The sequence below is a fragment of the Cyprinus carpio genome, chromosome A19 (assembly GCF_018340385.1).
Source record: "Cyprinus carpio isolate SPL01 chromosome A19, ASM1834038v1, whole genome shotgun sequence".
Taxonomy (NCBI): Eukaryota; Metazoa; Chordata; class Actinopteri; order Cypriniformes; family Cyprinidae; genus Cyprinus; species Cyprinus carpio.
The window spans coordinates 5,203,287-5,221,824 of NC_056590.1; the positions used below are offsets into that span (position 1 = coordinate 5,203,287).

At 42.3% G+C, this 18,538-nt stretch overlaps 1 pseudogene; it reads left to right on the forward strand.

Moving 5' to 3' along the window:
- Positions 1-18,019, forward strand: part of LOC109093698 — a 47,341-nt pseudogene extending 29,322 nt beyond the window's left edge.
- The last annotated feature ends 519 nt before the right edge of the window (positions 18,020-18,538 follow it).

Genomic DNA, 18,538 nt, shown 5'->3' on the forward strand with positions numbered 1-18,538 from the left:
TGTGTGTTAGATTGTGTGCAGTAGCGTGAGTGTGCGCGCGTGTGTGTGTGTGTGTGTGTGTGTGAGTGTGCATTAGCGTGTGTGTGAGTGTGAGTGCATTAGTGTGTGTGTGTGTGTGTGCGTTTGCTTGTGAGTGAGTGTGTGTGTGTGTGTGTGCTTTCATATTAATTTTAGTTAAAGTTTTAGTTTAATTTAGTTTTTTGTCATTTTTATACATTTTTGTTGTTTTTAAATATGTCTATATAGTTTTTATCACGAGTTCTTTTGAGTTTTGTTTTTAGTTTTTTTAGGAGATTTATTTTAATTAAATGAAAAATGTTGCCTCAGAAACTAGCTGAAATAAAATAAAATAAAATAAGTTTAAGTTTTATTTTATTTTAATAGTTTTAGTTAACTATAATAACCCTGGTGTGTTTGGACCTAGAAACTTGTGCCCAGAAGTGATATATGACTGACTAAACCTCTTTTGGGGACATCCTCATTTCTAAAAAACAAAGTTTAAGCAAAGAAAGTTAAAAGAGTAAAGATTCACATTTACATTTGCATTTAATCATTTAGCAGATGCTTTTATCCAAAGCGACTTACAAATGAGAACAGTAGAAGCAATCAGACCAACGAGACAAGTCTCAAGATAGTCTAGTACAGAACTCATAGCAAGGGTTTCTTTTCTTTTTTTGGTTTCTTTTATTTTTATAGACAAGAAAAGAAAAGGTAAGTGCTAGTATTAGTTGGTCAAGTGCTGGCGAAAATGATGAGTCTTTAGATGTTTTTTGAAAATGAGTAAAGACTCGGAAAAATGCACAAATTTTCATAGACTAGCCAACATACTAAGATACAGAGAGTATACAGATACAGAGAGTATCTTAGTATGTTGGCTAGTGTTAGGATATAGTATTTGTTAGTAGCTGTATATAAAAGCAGTTGAAGTCTATGTAATGACCCTGTAGATATAAGTGTGTGTTTGTTGACGTGTTTCTATCTTGTCGTCTGTAGCGTGTCCATCAGTACCCATGAGTGGCAGCACTTTACCAGGTAAACCGTACAAACACACACCGTCTCTGTGAGTATGTTTACACGTCTTTTTCTGGTCAAGCTTTCTTAAATATTCTGAGGCAGTGGCCACTGATGACAGTATGTAGAGAAAGGCTCTCTCTAGAAAACGCCCAGCGGTGGCTCTTTAGAGCAGTGTTTATCTAGACCCATGGTGAACGAAATATTCCTCCAAGCTTTATTTTTCATATTAATATTGCTGATGTCATTAGGTACAGACATGAATATTCGGAGACCAGCCACATTTGCCTCTTCTCCATTATTATCATGCAGTCATACAAGTAGAATGTGACGGCGGGTGATATTTTTCCCACCCCTCCACTGTGATTGGATGCCTGGGTAATGAGTGACAGTGATGAGTGCTGGATTTTAACATTATTCAGTCTTGTGAACAGGGCTTCAGTTACAGTGTGTTACAGAAGCCAGATGTGCAGCGGGCCTCTGTAATGCACTTAATAATGTGTTGATGTTTATATGGATGCTGCTGAAGGTGATGCTGAGGCTGACTGATCTTGAGGAGTGTTGTGTGCTGCTGCTGTGTGTCAGGGTTCAGGATGATGGAGATGTTCGGGCTGGTGGAGCATCTGTACAGCAGTGTGAGCGGTGTGTCCATGGAGCCGGGGACCTTCAACAGCTACAACAGCTTCAGACTCGGCAGCGACGCGCTCGTCACACAGCCCACCAGGTGACGCACACCATCTAACGTCTGATTAAAGCTGCTCGTGTGTCAGCGCTGCACAAGAGGACTAGTGAATACGGGTTTAGATTCACGCCACAGTTTACTTGATATGCAAAATTAAGATATGGGGTCTAGTTTTCTGAGAAATGGAGTAAAATGACATGAGTTTATGCTTAAAACAAGAGCAAATATCTGTCAATTGGGGGCACATGTTTGCAGAAGTACAGTAAAGGTTCTTTCCATGTTCTAGTGTTTGGTAGTAGAAATAAAAGCCTTACGCTATTTGTTTGTAAAATGAGTTTAAAAGTAATGGAGATTGTATTTTAAAACTCTTAAATGTTGTTGCTTAAGAACTCTTTGTGCTTTCTAGACATTTACATTTAGAGAACATTTTGACAAATTGCATTCCCTTCAATTCATTCTTTATCTGGTCTTTGACCGTGTCCTAGCCAGATTCAGCACGACTCCGGGACTCTTAATAAAAGCTATCTTTTCTCATGTTAATCTGAACCAGATGCGAGAGTGACACACAATGAGCGACAGTGGATTCTATTTCAGAAACGTTTCTATTTCTGCGACATCACGGCTGGGTCTGGTGCACACAGACAAACTGCTTGTTGCAGGAATCTGGTTTGGAGACGGCGTTAGTCTCACAGTTACATTCATAAAAACTGCTCAAACCCTGAACATTTTTTAAAAAATCACAGTTACTCCACTTTACTACAATCCTGCAGAATTAAAGTTCTGTAAAGTATTCTTTTAATTCAGCTGAGAGGTCTCACAACTTCACGTGTTATGAATTAGAGGTCAGAGTTCACAAACTTGAACTTTGGAATGCAGTGAAATTCGCATGAGCTTGTGTTTCCGACTGAATGGAAGTCAATGGAATGAAGTGTAGTGGAGTCACTCTAGGAGCTTGATTTGAGATGTGACACACACAAGGTTTATTTTCAAGTCGTGTGTAAAGCATGAAATCACACATGTGCAAACAGAGCTGGAGATATTGAAATGAAATCAGCCTGAACTCTGATGGCGCAGGTTCATCCATCCGGAGGGGCTGCCGTCAGACTACACCATCACCATGCTCTTCCGCCTGCTCCCCGAAACCCCGCAGGAGCCCTTTGCATTGTGGGAAGTCCTCAACAGCAACAACGAGCCGCTGGTGGGGGTCATTCTGGACAGTGAGTAACACCGCCGCGTCACAGTCCTGCAGCGTCACGGGTTCGCTTCTCACATGTTTACCTTGAATTAGTGCTGCACGTTGAATCCTAATGTAATTGTCATCAGGTTTTCTGTTTCTCTCGTTTTATTAAGCATAATTGCCTGCGAGTTTTGCCTGCTGCTTATTTATACTGAAACATTTTTAATTTACCATTTGTGTTATCTTGCTTTGGTAACAAGCTTCACAGGCGTTCATGGTTGCAGCTGCCAGATGTCAAGAGTTTAAATCCCCCAGTCAGAGCTTTTTTCATAAATCAATACATTTTCTGCCAATCTGGCAACCATTCACATGTGCTCTCGCTGCAGAAAAAGCACTGATGAGCTGAAAACATCAAGAAACATAACCGTGATTATATTTTTTGTGTAAACTAATCGTGGTTAACATTTGACCATTATTGTGCAGTCATAAGAGTGTCTGCTGGATGCATGAATATAAAAATATGCTTCTAAAGATAAATGTTTCATCTTCTTGTTTCACTTCACAGATCCAGGAAAGACGTTGACTTACTTCAACAATGATTATAACGGTGATTTCCAGACGGTGACGTTTGAGGGGCCAGACATCCAGAAGCTCTTCTATGGCAGTTTTCATAAGGTCAGAGGTCACAGCTGCAGGAGATGCTGTCTGGTCCAGCAGTGAATGTGCTGTTGTCTAATGCGGCGTGTGTGTGTGTGTGTGTGAGCGCAGCTAAACATCGCCATCAGTAAGACGTCAGCTCTCGTGATGGTCGACTGTAAACCGGCAGGAGAGAAGCCTGTTAATGCGGCCAAAAACATCAGCACTGACGGCGTGGAGGTTCTGGGGCGGATGGTGCGATCCAGAGGATCCAAAGACAACTCTGCACCGGTGTGTGTGTGTGTGTGCAAGATCAAAGTGAAAGCCATGCATAAATGTGGTTCAGTGTTAGAATAACATGCCCCACATCTGCGTGTGTGTTTAGTTTCAGCTGCAGTCCTTTGATATTGTCTGCAGCACGTCATGGGCTCGACGGGACAAATGCTGCGAGCTGCCCAGTCTGGTGAGTGTGTGTGTGTGTGTGTGGGGGTGTGTGTGTGTGTGTGTGTGTGAGTGAGAGAGAAGAAGTTTTCATAGAACTGACTACTTTAGTGAAGTCATCAAGTGTTATCAGGGAAAAATTCTCAAGGGTTACTGGCCTGGAGACACAAGGTATTGATGTGAAAAAGAAAGAGTAATATTATTTTGTATGTTGTTTATCTTATCCATGAAAAAGGAGAGTAAACTGTTGCACTCATCAACTGAAGAGATTTGAACCGCAGGAAATGGAATGTTATGTATGTGTATTATGTCTGCTGCTAGATATAAGATTAGAGAAATACTTAATTCTGGCATTCTTAACCTTATAATTAAAATCCATTAAAGTTCTTTTAAATGCTGATAGTCGAGTAGATTTCCACAGATGCTCGGTTTTATGACAAATATTATTTAAAAGAGCGAATACTATCATTGATCCAAGGGATGGAATTTATCAGACGAGCTGCTCTGGACTTCACTGGAGCAACATCATCCAAGATTGGAAGGCAATGCTCATTAAAAGATTGTACTTGAACATCAACGCTACTATTTGACATATTAATGGGAGAATTATCAAAAACAGCAGAGAATTTTTCTGCAGAAAAGTTATTCAGGATGCGAGAATGAATTACTCGACTACAGGATTTTTGAATGATAGCTCGGATTCAGTGGTTGTGAATCTGTGTGATCAGTGATAGTGAATGGCTAAAGCAGTGTAAACTAGGGCTGGAAAACTACATTCAAATTACTTCAACATCAGTTTTGGATGTCAGCTGTAATGGTGTTTGTTGTTCGCCACTTCTCTTTCTTTGTTTTAATAGTTTTTAACCGTTTTTTGCACGGATTGTTTTAAATTGAAGTACTTGTTATTTTCGCAGTTTTCTCAGTTTTGACAGTTTTTTTTGCATGGATTATCATCGAACGGAAGGCTGTCTACTCACCTACTCTTATTCCCTCCAACATCAGTTGATTGTTGGTCATTTTTCGCTGTCAGTGGGTGAACACCTGGATTTTTTGTTGTTGTTTGGCACTGCTACTGCAAGCTTTTTTGGCAATCGGTGTGAAGCTCAAGTATTCCTTTCCACAGCTGCTGACTCTCAACAACTGCACCATTCCAACGTGCGTTGCAGTTATTAAAAAACTTGGTCTTCTGTGCAACTGCCTTATATCCACAGAAATTCCCATCGTAAGTTTGTTTACCATCAGCATGAATGCTCTGCTTCAGCCATTCCATCCATCTGGACCACTGTTGCATGTATGCTGCATCATCAGAGCAGTGCAGCTAGATGTTAGTAACACAGGAAACACCGTGAGATCTTTGCATGCAAAGCTGGACTGTATGGGAAACATCGCAAGATCCTTTCACATAAAGCAGGACAGAAAACGTGGTGTAAATTCCACTGTACTACGGCCTCTACATAGATTCACTACTTCATTAAGGTTTAAAATAGGACTTTTTAATACACAATCCCTCACAAATAAATCATCTTTTATACAAGACCACATCATGGATAAGGGATTAGACTTTATGTGCATTACAGAAACATGGAACCAGCCTGAGGTCTACTCAGCATTAAATGACTCATGTCCCCCTGGTTACAGCTAATTGGAGAAAGCCCACAGCACTGGTCGTGGTGGTGGCTTAGCTGTAATACACAGACAGAATTTGGAATTGTACCCCCTCCCCCTGCCTGCATTGTTTTCTTTTGAATGCCTTGCATTTAAGTGTAAATCCCCTTTCCCCATGACGATACTTCTCATCTATCAGCCCCCTAAACAAAACTCATTTTTTCTTTTTCAGAGATGTATGATCTACTTACAACATTCTGCACAATTTCTGCTATCATTATAATACTTGGACATTTTAATATTCATGTTGACACTCCCTCCTGCCACTTTGCAGCTGAGTTTCTCCAACTACTAGTCTGTCTCAACCTCCAACAACATGTTGATGTCCCCACACATTTCAGGAGCCACATACTGGACCTGGTCATTTCAAACTTAGCCCCTATTAGTAACCTTCTGGTGTATGAACGGGGTGTATCTGACCACAAGGCTTAATCTTAATGGAGCTGCTAGTCCCCTCTTCCTACACTAAAGATAAGCGTCAAATCTGTTTCAGGGACCTGAAAAAGATCAACCTAGACACTTTAGACCATAGACCTCCAGCATCTCTCTTCTGTTGATTTCTCCTCAGCCACTGAGTCATTTGATTTCTACAACCAAACTCTGAGAAGTCTCTTAGATTTCCACACCCCACCAGAACTAGAACTGTAACTAGAACTTTTTTGTGCTCAGCTCCCTGGTACACCTGCAAACTGCGAAAGATGAAGACAGCTGGGCGTGTCCTTGAACATCGTTTTATGGCCTCAGGACTTACTGTTCACAGGCAAGCCTACAGAGAACATCAGAAAGCCTATGCAAGGTCTTTGAGAGATGCACGGTCATAGTTCTACTTAAATATCATTAACAATAGCCCTGGTAACTCCAATCAACTTTTTTAAACTAGAATGTAATCTTACATCCATAAACCACAAACTCGTTGTCATTCAGGAGCTACAGAGGAGAGGTGTAACAACTTTATCACTTTTTTTCAGGAAAAAAGTAGATAACATCCACTCTGTCCTATCCAGCTCCACTGTCCTGTCTGGCCCGACTGTCAATCTACAGCCTGGGATTTCCCAACCTCTCTGCTGTTTCTCTGACATCTCACAGCAAGTGGTTGAGAACATTATAAGAAAAATGAAACCAGCTACCTGTGCCCTGGACCCCATTCCCACATCCTTGGTAAAATCTAACCTCTATGTTATAAGTCCCCTGATAATTAAGGTCATCAATCACTCCTTGCAGGCTGGCCATGTTCCATCTGCATTGAAAACGGCTGTCATGCAGACCACTTCTCAAAAAACCCACCTTAGACCCAAAAGTCCTTGACAACTACAGGCCCATCTCCAACCTTCCATTCCATTCAAAAGTGCTGGAAAAGTAGTAGCTGCGCAGCTTCTGGTCCATTTTAAACAAAATAAACTGTTTGAGAAATTCCAGTATGGTTTTCGCTCTGGTCTCAGCACGGAAACAACCCTGGTCTGATGACGGCAGATGCTGGCTACCCATCTCTCCTTATCCTCCTGGATTTGAGCTCAGCATTTGACACTGTGGACATTCTCCTTCTTCGTCTGCACTCCACCATTGCTCTCTCTGATTCTGTGTATAACTGGTTCTCATCTTACCTCACTGGAAGAACTGAGCATGTTGCCTTGGGAGAGGTAAAATCCTTGACACACGATGTCACCTGTGGTGTCCCTCAAGGCTCAGTGTTCAGGCCCATCCTGTTTATCCTTTACATAGTCCCCCTCGGTCATGTCATCAGCCGGCATGGAATTTTTTTGGAAGATCCCCAGAGGACAGGTGTGTGAGTGTGTGTGAGAGAAAGAGTGTGAGTGTGTGTGTGTGTGACAGAGAGAGAGAGAGAGAGTGTGTGTGTGTGTGTTTGTGTGCGCGCGTGTTTTTGTGACATATCAGAACACAACTTTGTATAATGATATGGGTATGACACAGGTATTACAAGGAGAGGGTGACTTATGAGGATATAACCCATGTCCTCATTTTTAAAAACGCTTATAAACCATACAGAATGAGTTTTTTGAGAAAGTAAAAATGCACAAAGTTTCCTGTTTGGGGTAGGTTAGGTGTAGGGTTGGTGTAGGGCAATAGCACATACAGTTTGTAAAGTAAAAAAAAAAAACATTATGCCTATGGAATGTCCCCACAATTCACAAAAACAAACATGTTTGTCTGTGTGTGTGTGTTTGTGTGTGTGTCATTGAAAGTTTGAGCTGATTCGTGTGAATGATTTCATAGCAACTCATAGAGAGATTCACATCATCTTGCAGGTTCATGTACAGTGTGTGATTCAACGGCTGTGTTTGTTTGTTTGTTTGTTTGTTTGCAGAGAAAGGAAGCTGAGTGTCCATCTCTCCCACGTGCCTGCACCTGCACTCAGGACAGTAAGGGCCCCCCTGGCCCCGCTGGCCCCCCAGTACGAGCCCTTCGTCGTCATCATCATCATCATCATCATCATCATCATGTGAGTATTCATTATCTTATTATTCATCATCATTGTGTTTTTGTTTTTTTGTGTTTGTGTGTGTGTGTGACAGGGAGGCCCGGGCATCAGAGGATCCAGAGGAGATCGAGGTGAACCCGGCCCTGTGGTACAGTATTACCCACAATACACCTCACTAACATTCACAAAATGAGTTCCAGAGATTAAAAGTGTGATTGTATGAGTAGATTAACACAGGTGTGTGTGTGTGTGGGGTCCTGTTGGTCCAGTGGGTGACGCTGGCGTTCCGGGTGCTCAGGGGCCTCCCGGTCCTCCGGGGCCCAGCGGACGCTCCATCAGAGGCCCTCCGGTAACTAACAGCACCTCGACACTGATTCCACATTCACACTGGGGCTGTCAAAGTAAAATTTGAATTTCAGATATTTGCTGAGTTTTTAAACGAAATGCACAGCTGATTTTAAACTAAATTAAACAGCTGACGCAGATTGTTTTTATTAGACCATCTAGTTCAGTCCATTAGTTGTGGCACTGCTGTGCTGTTAATAAGATGAATGGCTGAAAAAAGAGTGGAGTATGAATGGACTTGAATGGAATAATTCAGTGATTTCTGTCACTATTTGACATTTTTCCCTTCATACACTGAAACTATGTGAAACTAAGTGTTTAGCTGTAACATGCTTCCACCACGTTGTTTTACACATTTGACACCACAATGTTTGCTATTTTATGTTAATATAATAGAGTACACCGTCTGATTTGTTTTCCCATATTACTGATGCACTTCCCCTTACCTACATGCACCTCTGTTATATCTGTTTGTTTGCTGTGTGCAGATCTAGGAAATTATATTTGATTTATGAACATTTAAATGTTATGCAACAAAGTCCTGTCCATTATATTGCTGTCAATAAAGTTTTTTTTTTTTCTCATTGCCCTCATTTTCACTCTGACACAGGAGTTCTCAGCTCTGGCCCTCGAGGTCCACTTTCCTGTTGAGTTTAACTCCAACCCTAATCAAACTTGCCTAAACAAGCTCATCAAGGTCTTCAGGATCACTAGAAAGTTACAGGCAGGTGAGTTTGATTGAGGATGGAGCTAAACTCTGCAGGAAAGTGGACCTCAAGGGCCAGAGCTGAGAAGCCCTCAAACATAAAGTATGTCTTTAGAATTCAAAAATAATTTTATTATTATATTTAAGTAATTTGAATGTAGTTTTCCAGCCCTAGTTTACACTGCTTTAGTCATTCACTCTCAGTGATCACACATTAACAACTACTGAATCTGAGACATTCATTCAGAAATGAAGTGACCCTGTTAATCTCACACAGATCTCAGTTATTTCTCAGAGACATCCACTAGACTGGCTATTAAATCAGATGAAGATGATCTTCCATATAAACTCAACACATTTATTCAGTTAATACTAAAAAAGTGCACTAAAGGATTGGAGAAGACCTGTATGCGTCACCAGAGAGAAGACTGCCATTTCAGCAGAAGATCATTAACATGCATTTGTAAAATAGATAAGGAATTAACATTTCACGTCGACTTTAAATATTAAAGAAAAAGTTTGTATCAGGTTGCATTTGATTCATTAATCTGCTCATTTTTAATGTCTTTTCAATCTTCTCAGCTAGTTTTTTCACTGGATGTGAGTAAAACAGCATCTTTGTGGGCTTATTAAAGTGTTTTGTTCAAAGTATACTTCACTTCTTACCCGTACATTAGAATATGCGTACAGTGTGGGTGATGCAAATTTTGTCATCAGATCGGTACATGTGTACTGTTCGCGCACCGCCAGATTTTTGAAACCATGCATACAATGTGTCCGCAGCTTTCACGTGCACTTTGAATTGTTTTTGCAGTACTGAGTTTGTCCACAAGGTGTCAACACTGAACCAGGCAATGAAAAAATAAACAGAGGAGAAGGATCAAGAACAACAACAAACTACTGAAGACAACAAAAAAACAATAGACACCCACATTTATGACTACATTTGTGAGGGATTAGAAGACAAGCACAACTTTAAACAAGTATAAAGACATTTTTATCAATCATAACTTCGAAAAAAAAAAAAAAACTCTGGAAGAGAAAAGGTGAACAGTGGATGGGGTCGAATCTTTATAGTCAAACACCTGTGTCCACACAGTTTGTGAAAAGTGACATCTTGCGTGTGATGTGTTCAGTCTGTATAAATGCACATGTGTTTCTTTACAGCCACTTACTGGCCTGGCATGATTAATACAGCTTTTGGAGTTGTTTTTGCAGATCTGTTTGAACAGGGATCATTTTGACAATATTTTTGCAATGATGGGAAGGCGTGAACGAAGTAGTGGAAACAAATGCAGGCTTTATTAAGTGAAACATTGTCAGACAGGCAGGGTCAAGACAATGGAAAAAACAATAATACCCCCCCACCCCAAGGAGCGGCTTCCAGATACTCCTTAACAGGCCAGAATCCCGGAGGGAGGTGGAGGAACAGGGTGAGGGATGGCGGGTCAGGTCCATGATGAAGGGGAGGAACAAGGGACTGAGCTAGAGCCAGCAGATCAGGGAGTCGAGGCGGAGCAAAGAGCCAAGGTGAAGCAGAGAGCCAGGGTGGGACAGGGAGCCAATGCGGAGCCGGTGGAGCTGAAGAGCACCAGGGGAGAGTGGGCTGAGCCGAAGACCACCAGGACAGAGCAGAAGAGCACCACAGCAGAGCAGAATATCGCCATGTCAGGGCAGATAAAGCTGAGAACCACCAGAGTGAAGCAGATGGAACTGAAGACCACCATGGAGGAGCAGATGAAACTGGGAACCACAGCAGACTCTGAAACCCACGAGGAACTGAAACATAAGTCAGAAACCAGGGCTGAGACTGAGACCTCGGAGGAACTGAAACATACGATACAGATAGTGTATTTACAGTCCCAAGGACTGAAGTAGAAGACACCGAGAGTTCATTACTAGTCTCATTGGATGTGACAGACAGTATTAAAAGTTCATTGATGGCTTACGTGGTAGTTGCTGGATAGACAAAATGGTCACATTTAGATTCATTGACTGAAACGGTAGAGACAAACAGTTCAAAATCAGACATATTTTGGAGAACTGGACAAGCAGACAGTTCATAATTTGATTCATAGACTGAAACTGACATGGCAGATAGTTCAAAGTCAGATTCAACAGCAGAATTTAGATAGACAGACAGTTCAAAATTAGCCTCCTTGGCCATTTCAAAACAGGACGAGAGTTCAGGGATGGCCTCCATGGCTGGTTCAGAGCAGGACAAAAGTACATAACCGGCCTCCATGGCCGGTTTGGGGCAAGGCAAGATTTCCGAAACGCCCTCCTTAGCCATAACAGGACAGGCAGAAAGTTCACAAATGGCTAAGGAGTTCAGAAACGGCCTCCTTAGCCGTAACAGGACAGACAGAGAGTTCAGAAACGACCTCCTTAGCCATCACAGGACAGACAGAAAGATCACAGATGGTCTCGATGACCATGACAGCACAGGCAGAGAGTTCAGGACCAGCCCTCTTGGCCATGACAGGGCAAATTGAGAGTTCAGAAGTAAATATCGATGTCCTGAGAGAAGCTGAAGTGGACGCCGCCACCTCTGAAGGTTCTGCACTGGTACTGGAGCAAGCTCGGGAGTGGACTCGGGGACTGGAGTGGGCTTGTGAGTGGACTCGGGAACTGGAGGCTCGGGAACTGGAGCAGGCTCTCGGGTACTGGAGCAAGCTCGGGAGTGGACTCGGGGACTGGAGTGGGCTCGTGAGTTGACTCGGGGACTGGAGCAGGCTCTGGGACTGGAGCAAGCTCGGGAGTAGACTCGGGGACTGGAGTGGGCTTGTGAGTGGACTCGGGAACTGGAGCAGGCTCTGGGACTGGAGCAAGCTTGGGAGTGGACTCGGGGACTGGAGCAGGTTCATGAGCAGACTTTGGGGACTGGAGTGGGCTCGTGAGTTGGAGCGTTGAGCAGACTCAGGGACTGGAGCGGGCTCATGAGTGGATTTGGGGACTAGAGTGGGATTTGGGTCTGGGGCTGGAGTGGGATTGTGATTGAGGACAGGGGACTGGAGTGGGCTCTAGGACTAGAGCAAGCTTGGGAGTAGACTCGGGGAATGGAGCGGGCTCATGAGTTGACTTGGGAACTGGAGCAAGCTCGCGAGTGGACTCAGGGACTTGAGTGGGCTTGTGAGCGGACTGGGTGGATTGGGCGGGCTCTGGGACTGGAGCAAGCTTGGGTGTGGACTCAGGGACTTGAGTGGGCTTGTGAGTGGACTCAGGGACTGGAGTGGGCTTGTGAGCAGACTCGGGGACTGGAGCGGGCTTGTGAGTGGACTCTAGGACTGGAGTGGGTTTGTGAGTGGACTCGGGGACTTGAGCGGGTTTGTGAGGGGATTTGGGGACTGGAGCGGGCTCTGGGACTGGAGTGGGCTCATGAGCAGATTCGGGGACTGGAGCAGGCTCTGGATTAGACTATAGGCCGGAGCTGACTCATGAGAGCGTTGTTGTGTACATCGTTGTTGTGTAGATGTACTAAACTACTGTTGTGTAGATCTAAACTTTTGATCCACCACAAAATGTCAGAGTGTTTGGTGAAAAATAAATAATTTCATGATAAAAGCATGATTGGAGTTATTAGGGTCACTTCCTCTAGATGTTTGTTTGCTCTGCAAGCATAATATTTCTGTGAAACATCATGTAGAGAAGCTGTGTATTAATATATTTCATGTTGAGTAACTGATGTTTTGTAGGGGGCTCCGGGAGAGACAGGACAGAAGGGTGATGCCGGTCCTTCAGGGCTGCAGGTAAATCACTCACTGCTCACCTTCACTCTCTGTCTGTCTGCTGAGTGTCTGAAAATCATCTCATGTTCCTTTAGGGTGTTCCCGGCTCTCCAGGGCCTGCAGGACGTGACGGGCCTCCAGGATTGCGGGTAATGTGTCCTTCACGTGTGCTGTTGCTCGTCAGGCTGACTCAGCCGCTCGGCCGTATGATCACGTGTGTTCTTGTCCTTCTCAGGGTTTGCCGGGTCAGGATGGTCCTCAGGGACGAGTGGGACCACCAGGAACCATAGTGAGTCCACAAACATGCATGTTAAGAGCATGTTGACGTGTGATAGAGGTGTCGTAAGGGTCATATTAGAGCAGCACGGTATATTGAAATCAAATCAATATTGTGATATGGCCTAGTGCAATTGTCAAAAGTCAATATATGCATTTCATATTGAAGTGTGTTACTGCGTTCATTTACATGCGTGCAGCTCATGATCATGGCCCCCCATGCCATATTACAAAAGAATATCAAATTAATTTTTAAGTATAATTTTTGGGTTTTAATGTAAATTAAATTATTATTTTGTTTTTTTGTTTTATACTAGAAAAGAAGGAAATAGGGGAAATTAAATTTTCAAAAAAAAATAAACCTGATTTTGATTTTTGATTAAAAATTATTTACTGTAATTTTACAGCTTTGATTAGTTTTATTCTTGCACTGAAATGTAAAATTAATTTTGTTTTTTTTTAAATGTCATTTTTTAATTTCAATAAATTTATTTTTTGTTTATTTTTTTTTTTTATATTTGGACATGCAAAATTTTTTATCCCAAACTGTTGAGCCCTAAAAGGATGGTTTGTACTCCAGAAATAGTATTTTTTAGATGTACAGTATTTATTATTTTATTTTAATCTTGCATTTTTTCATATGGAAGAAGAACAAAATATCAGTGTCAGTTTTTTCCCGTATTGTTCAGCTCTAGTCAATAGAGTGTGTTTATAACTGACCTCTCTCATCCTTAGGGGGGTCCGGGAGCACCGGGGGCTCCGGGAGAAAATGGCCCTCCAGGACCCACAGGAGACCAGGGTCCTCCGGTACGTGTTTCCACACACATGTGCACATGATAGCAGCAACTTAACTGATGCTGAAACCTCCTCTGTCTGTTTCAGGGACTCCCGGGACCCAAGGGAGAGAAGGGTGAGCGGGTGAGTCTGATAACGAGTCTGATCAGATAACGGGAACATCCTCACGTTCTCAGATTCTGTTGTGTTTCATTCATACTGTGTGTTTAATAGGGTGAAGTCCAGTCAACAGCATCTGTCCAAGCCATAGCCAGACAAGTGTGCGAGCAGCTGATCCAGAGTGAGTCCACAGACACACGGACGCAAGGCATCCTGGGATTGCTTTCGCATGTCTGATGTTTCTCTCTCCGGTCACAGGTCACATGGCGCGGTACAGTTCTATTCTGCACCAAATTCCCAGTCAGCCGGTCTCGATCCGCACCGTTCCCGGACCGCCGGGAGAGCCGGGACGACAGGGGTCTCAAGGACCTCAGGGAGAGCAGGGGCCACCGGGACGACCGGGATTCCCTGGCACTAACGGAGAGAACGGCCAGCCGGGAGCACGAGGTGGATGATTGCGTTTGTACTCACAGCCTGAAGCACACAGGCAACACTAAACTGACAGAAAAAGAGTCGTTCATGATGGAGTGAGCAAAGAATCACACTTAAAACTGTTTGTGTTTATCATCATCAGGACCTCCAGGTGAGAAGGGAGAGAAGGGCAGTCCAGGTGTGGGAGTCCAGGGACCTCGAGGACCTGCTGGACCGCCAGGTGAACACACACACACACACACACACAAAAACATTTATCAGATGCTAAATATGATCTGAAAAGTCTATAGAGACATCTGCAGATATAATTCTGGAAATTTATGGGATTTTGAAATACATTGAAGAGTCACATGACATCACAAATGACTGTGTTCACTCTCTTAATTCATGCGAGCGATTCATCAGTGACTCTAAAGAAATGTGTGTGTGTGTGTGCTTAGTCACATGACTCCAAAGAATATAAAACAAAAATCTGAAGAATCTGTTTCCTGCTGTGCCACAGGAGCTCCTGGTGAAGGCCGAACAGGAAGTCCAGGTCCATCTGGTCGCCCTGGTAACCCCGGCAGTCCCGGCAGACCTGGGTTTCCAGGACCTGTTGGTCCGCCCGGCCCGCCCGGATACTGCGATCAGAATGCCTGCCTCGGATACAACGTGGGAGGTGAGTGTGTCTGTGTGTGTGTGTGTGTGTGTGTGTGTACTAACCGTCATTGCTGTCTTTAATAATCTTCTTCATAATGTCATGCTTGTGATGATTATGACACGCTGTGCATGTGCTGCATGAGACAACATGAACTCTTTCTAGATGTTCAGAGTGGTGGTACATGTATAGGACTGCATGATTAAAATAAAATAAAATTGAAATCGTGATGTGGCTGAATGTGATTATTATACTCCATTTGCATCTGCTCTGATTCCGAGCCATTTTAACATGCACTTAAAACACAGCATGCACCAAACCTCTTCACAAACGTCAGATGAGAAGCTTTAGGCTGCCTGTGGTTTTCTGTCAAAATAAAAGCTTGAAGGTTTTTTTAATGTTTGGAATTGAAGAATTTAAAATAGCTATATTAGTTTTGTAATTTTACAACTGTACTATAAAATATATATATATATATATTTTTTTTTTATATATATTATATATATATATATATATATATGTGTGTGTGTGTGTGTGTGTGTTTAAAATATAGAAATAGAAATTGATTTTTTTTAAATAATAAAATATATTTTTTTAATAATTTTATTTAATAATAATTTTATAATACTAATAAAAATAATTAATTATTTGTATAGTTATATTAATATGTAATCCCCAAAAAATTGTGCTAAATCGTGCAGCCCGACAAACAAGCAGAGCAGTGCATTCTAAATCACAATCACAATTTCTATCAAATAAACTGCTATTGTTTGTTTTTTCCTTTTTTATCTTGAGGTCATGCTGTGTTTATTTTTGTACTTTTTTTGTGTGTGTGTGTGAGTTTTGTATATCTGACCATTTCAAGCACTGTCACATGACCTCACTATGCTGCACGTTTGATTCAGTAAGCCAGCAGATTACTTTAGAAATAAAGTCGGCTGTAGTTCATCATGTGCTCTGAATAATACTCTGCACTGCATGTTCAAAAGATGTGACTCATCTGAGTACTGAGTGCAATATTAGTGAAATATTAATGTGCAGCTCCTGATTGCTGCTGCGTCTCACACTTACACTGTGAAGCAGGATGAACATCTAACGTGTGATTGGTGATGTGTATCTTTTTGGGGGCAGGTCAGGGGGTGTGGCCTAGGCATCAATTTATGGTGTTGCATCATTAAGGCGGGGCAGGGGGTGTGGCCTGGGTATCAATGACCAGTTCACCCAGGAAATAAAATCATTCTGTCACTGTTCCCTCATGAGGCTCAGTTTGGAGTCAGGATGCATCAAGAGTTTGCAGTCAATGATTTCTGATATAGCCTCAGCTATAAATCTGTGATATTCCCGCTTGCCACTTTTCAGTGTATTCATGACAGAGCTTTTATTTCTGGGTGAACTGACTCTTGAAGTGATTGTAGCGCTGCTTGTGCTGCGGGCGCATCAGTAACGCGTGTCTCTCTCGTGCTGCTTGTGCGGCCGGCTCAGAGCTGGGCATTGATGCTGACCTCACTGACACAGATGTTCCTGCAGTTCAGCCCAACTCCTACCAGCCGTACAGCCCGGAGGCCGAGGCCGAGGATGAAGACCCCTACGGCTCCTACACCTCCTACTACCAGCCCAACTACCCTCCGCCGCGGCCGGTGCAGCCTGACGACCCCGTCATAGAGGAGGAGCTGCGCTCGCCCGGCATACAGCGACACACACGCAGACGCTAGGAGACATGTAACGCATCACAGCATCACGTGACACACAGAGGTGTGAGAGACAATCAGAGGCATAAACCCAGCATTCTGAGAAGAAATGGCTGAATTGTGAGATAAAAGTCGTTTTTATATTTTTATACAAACATTGTGTTATTATAGGACAGTGATAATGATGATTTGACTTGCTGCATCTGCTCAATTAAAGATGATTTCTATTAGTAGACCAGTAGATTTCACAGCAAAAGCATCTGACATTCTAAAATGCAGCCGTTCAGCACATAGAAACGTGTTTGTCTGCTGAGATTTAGATCTGACGCGTCATCCGTCTGACTGAATAATGTTCATTTCTGTCTGTTTTTCAGATGATGTGTTGAATATGTGCTTTGTTGTAACTGAAGTTTCCAGCAGGCTAGTTTCGCGTTTCTTTCCTTTCTGAAGTCTGAGCGATGAACAGATTCGTTCTGATTGAATCAGTTCACTTGAATCGTTGTCTGATTCAGTTCACAGATCCAGCGGTATGTTTGCGTCGCTCACTGCATGGTATTTGATGCTTGAAATCTAGCTGTTTACTAATGATTCCATATAAATGATTAAGAGTGAGTGTCATTCTCCTGCTTATTTAGAGAAAAACAGTCATGCCAAGACTTGTATTGTACTGTACTTTTTTACACATTTTTAATACATTACAGAGAGTTAAGCTTAGGAAGGAAATACTTTTTAAGTAATTTCAGTGCTCAAGTAAAATGGAGAATATTTCATGTAAAATAGAGCAATACTGTCAGTATATTATCTTTCTGTTCTGAATCTGCCTTTATGAATGATTGTGTGATTGTGAGATCAGATGTTCATTATTTCTGATTCTCTGACATCTGTTGAGCTTAAAGTGTGTCTTAACATCATTGGATTTTGTAGAAATATATATTCATGTGCCGCTCAATAATAAGACACACACAGTCTTCCAGGCGATTATTCTGCAGTTCGTTTCTCACTTTCTCAAGCCATTGCTGTTTGATCTTCAGTTATTTATTTTATCTCAAGGTTTTTCAGTATTCAGCATGTTGTGAAACTATCTTGACTTGATGCTTGTGAAAGCCTTGTTTACATTCATTTCATATGTGACACGTCAAGTATTCCTAGGTTTGGTGTAATGCTATATTGTGATGATCAGATGAATCATCAGGCAGTGTTTGTGTGGTTGTGAGAATTTCAGCATTGCTGTCAAATCAATTTAATAAAAAATATATAAAAATGATTTGGTCATTTAAAGGCATAACATTTTTTTTTTCAGGGATTCCTAAAATCTCAGTGTGTGTGTGTGTGAGAGAGATAGAGAGAGAGAGAGAGTTTGTGTGTGTGTGTGTGTGTGTGTGTGTGTGTGACATATCAGGACACAACTGTGTATAATGTCATGGGTGTGTCACAGGTATTACAAGGAGAGGGTGACTTATGAGGACATAACCCATGTCCCCATTTTTCAAAACGCTTATAAATCATACAGAATGAGTTTTTTTGAGAAAGTAAAAATGCACAAAGTTTCCTGTAAGGGGTAGGGTTAGGTGTTAGGGTTGGTGTAGGGCGATAGAATATACAGTTCGTACAGTATAAAAACCATTACGTCTATGGGATGTCTCCACAATTCACAAAAACAAACGTTTGTGTGTGTGTGTGTGTGTGTGTGTGAGAGAGAGAGAGACAGGTGAGGATAGGAACCTCATCAAATCAGTGTTTCTCGTTATACATTTATAATAATATATTTAAGGCAAGACACTGC